The sequence below is a fragment of the Euphorbia lathyris genome, chromosome 7, assembly GCF_963576675.1.
Source record: "Euphorbia lathyris chromosome 7, ddEupLath1.1, whole genome shotgun sequence".
NCBI classification, from domain to species: Eukaryota; Viridiplantae; Streptophyta; class Magnoliopsida; order Malpighiales; family Euphorbiaceae; genus Euphorbia; species Euphorbia lathyris.
In genome coordinates, this window is record NC_088916.1 from 38,782,339 (window position 1) to 38,786,138 (window position 3,800).

Sequence of the window (3,800 nt, forward strand, 5' to 3'; positions counted from 1 at the left end):
CTCATTGGTTGGTCCACCTATGGCTGGTAAGGGATTGAGTATGCCATGCATTCTTAGACCCTCCAATACTTTAGATAAGGGTTGAGTGAAAGCGGAGAACTTCCTTCCCTCCTTAATATACTGAGCGGATGATGGAGGGTGAACAACCCCGGCAATCTCGTGTCCCCAATAGTGTGGAGCTTGCTGCGTTCGTGAAATATGTGGTGAGGCTGTCCTTAATGGAGCTGACGTTTATGGGGTAGATTGTGACGCGAACTGGAACATAGGCTTCTCAATAGCATCTTTTAGGATCTCCATAATCAGTGACTCACTCAGGACCTCCCGATCCAATCTTTTCAGCTCTATCTTTAATTCATCCGAAGCAAGGATATCAGGAAGGACTTGCTCGATTTCTGCTCGGAGATTGAAATCTCCTATCACCTCCTGGGGGCCCTCAACCCCATCATTCTTAGAAGCCTCCGGATCATTAAGAGCACGTTTGAACTCCTCAAAGAAGATGTGTTTGGCCAAGGCCCCTTGCACCTGACTCTTAATGCTGTGGTTGGGATTGTTGGAATGGGCCATGATTTGGATTTCTGACATGGAAGGGAAAGGATGTGTGAGTGACATTTTTCAGGCCTTATAAATTTTGATGATGCGAAGTGCGTATGATGCAAATGTGAGATCTACCTACATATGTCTCCTATCGATGGATGTATGATTTGTGCATGATTTATGGTGTGTACTTTGTTTCTTACAATATAAACATAGTTTTGAATAGAGTTAAACCAATTTTTACCGGAGCAGTAAGTAGCGCTTCGGTCATTTGTGCTAACTTACCTGTTTGGAAGTGCGGATGCCAGAAACCATCTTAACTGTTATGCACACATTAGTATGAAACCTATGAATCTACTATGCAATGTTTTACAAGATGTACAATGTTGAATGATGCTCGACGCGACTGGCGTTTGTGAGATTAAGACGACCCTCACGATAGTTAAAATTCACTAGGATGATAGGTAAATGAGAGTGTACCTCGGTGATATCCAGGACGTGTAGATATATTCGAGGGGTGCGACACGAATGGGGGGAATGACATACTTGATACATCGACACGACTCACGATCTAAAAAAACAACATAAGCAATTGTTAAGCCCAAAATATACCTAAAATATCATCAATAATTACATCAATATTGCTACGAATTTATGCTATTTATAACTGTTTAGAAAGCTTTTACTCTCGAATATGTTTCTTTCTTGCAAGGTACATAAATATTTGGTAAAATCCAAATAGGAGTAAAAAGAGCTCAAAAATAGAAGAAAAGCCCTACAAAAGGAGTCGAAGACGATGAAAATTAATAACGCCAAGTCGAGGACACGAACGAGAGCCAAAGAAGTGAAAAACGATCCGTGCCGCGACCGCGGCCCCCAATATTCACGGTCGCGACATGCGTCCCTCAGCCCCTCCTTCCCTTCGTCCGAAGTACAAATTGTTGCTCCCCCATTCTCGGTAGAGAATTTAATATTCTCGGTACGAGCAGGAGATTTTAGAAGCCTAGTTACACACTTTCGTTTTTGACGAAACGCGATCATTCGGGTGGATAAAGACGTCCTTTCGCAGCGGACACAATCCTTCACAACGGACACGACACTTCATTCAAGACTCTTGAACATCTATAAATAAAGAGTTGATGGAGAGTTGATGAATAATATTATATGTGTAGAAGAAAGAGATTAGTGTAGAATTTATGCAGAAATTCCGAATCAAGTGATTCAGAAGTTAGATTTCGATTCTGCTCAAAAGCAATATGATGTACACACATTGTTTACTAAATAATAACAAATTCAGTAACGTTTAGACATTGTTCCAGTTTAGTTTACATTTTGGTAGTAAACCGACCCAGTCTGTATTACGAAGATTCAACGAGAAGATTGAGTAGAGGATTCGCCCCTGAGCCTGACAAACTCTAACGAAACCCAAGGAAAGGATTGACAACCCGTTCACTTGCACGCCGTCGAAGAATTCAATGCTCCATGTTCTCTGTAAACTTGTATCAATTTATATTTCATCTAACAAAGTCTGTTCTATTCGATAGATCTTTATGCAGCACTTATGGTAACCAATCCACTAAAGTGACTGCTGGTGTTTTCATTAAAACGTATTTAATCCAAAATCTTTACAAGAAAACTTTGTTGAACACTTAGGCAAATTATTATCTCGAAAGAGTTTTAATTTGATTAAGGGCAACTATCCCGAAAGGGTTTTGTCGCGTTCAAAGCCAATTAATTAGAGGTTCCGTCATTTATTTCATCTTTATAATTCGTACAAAGTTTAAAGTTGTTTTCTTTGCTTAATGCAAACAAATATACTTGTTTACTTTTCTAAAGTACTAAAACGTTCCTGTTTTGCAAATTCATTTTTAAATCAGAATATTTTCTAACATCTTCATACTCTAATCTAATTCTTATTCTAGCAATTTCAAAACCAAAACCGATTAAACGATTTTCCATATTATAAACCTTAAAAGTAAATTTAACCGATTCAAAATAAGTTTTGTTGAAAAAACGTTCCCTGTGGGATCGATATCTTTTATTACTACAAGCGTATACCGTGCACTTGCGGAAATCGCTCAACAAGTTTTTGGCGCCGTTGCCGGGGAACGCCAAAATTTTTGACAAAATTTTAAATTTTTCGTGTTTTATTACGAATCTAGGTTTATTCATACTTATTCAAACTTTTACATTTTATTTATTTTCAATTACTAACATATTTATTTTTCGAACTCTGTTTTTTTAGGTAGTTTCGGTTCGTGCGAAATTTCAAGTTCATGCGCAGTTCTCGAAGTTCGGGCACGTCACCAGATCCTATTGACCCAGAAATTGAAAGAACCCTTAAAAAGAACAAGAAAGAAAAGAAAAACAAAAACAAAACCCCAATAAAAACTAGAATTACCGAGCCAGAAGTTATGGCCACACTTATGGATTACGCCAGGCCAAGAGTGGCCGGTGTAACAAACAGTATAGTTAGACCCCAAATTAATGCACATCATTTTGAAATTAAGCCTGCGTTGCTTAATATGTTGCAAAATAATGTAACGTTTTACGGGTTACCTAACGAAAATCCTAATACCCATTTGACAAATTTCTTAGAAATTTGTGACACTTTTAAAATTACTGATGTAACTGCAGAAGCAATCAAACTTCACCTTTTTCCTTTTACTTTGAAGGATCGAGCCAAAGAATGGTTAACTTCTATGCCAGCCGCATCAATTGAGACTTGGGAGCAATTAGCCCAAGCATTTTTATCAAAAAAATTTCCTTTAGCAAAAACCGCAAGAGTCATTAAAGAGTTAACATCTTTTTCTCAAAATGATAGTGAAACTCTTTATGAGGCTTGGGAACGTTTTAAAGAACTTCAACGTTTATGCCCACACCACCAATTGCCCGCTGAACTTTTAATGCAAACATTTTATAATGGACTAAATCCTACAACTAGAGGTTCATTGGACGCTATGTCTGGAGGGTTATTCATGAAGAAAACATCTGCCCAAGCAAGAGAACTTTTGGAGGAGATGGCAATCAACAGCAGTATGTGGCCCGCGGAACATGGACACGTACCATCAACAAAACCATCATCCTCAACTACTTCATCAGTTAAAGGTATAATGAATCTTGATCCAGTAGCGATGTTGCAAGCCCAATTTTCTGCCTTGTCGCACAAAATTGATAGGTTTATGGCACCGTGTGATCCTAATGGTCAACCAATCCAAACGGATGTGGATTACGAAGGTATGAGTGAAATTGAACAGGTAAATTTT

At 38.4% G+C, this 3,800-nt stretch overlaps 1 non-coding gene across 1 annotated transcript; it reads right to left on the reverse strand.

The window, feature by feature from the left end:
• Nucleotides 1-3,317: 3,317 nt before the first annotated feature.
• On the reverse strand, nucleotides 3,318-3,424 carry LOC136201843 (small nucleolar RNA R71). The gene has a single exon (XR_010674182.1). It is a non-coding gene; the product is annotated as a small nucleolar RNA R71 (small nucleolar RNA).
• Between the last annotated feature and the right edge of the window lie 376 nt (nucleotides 3,425-3,800).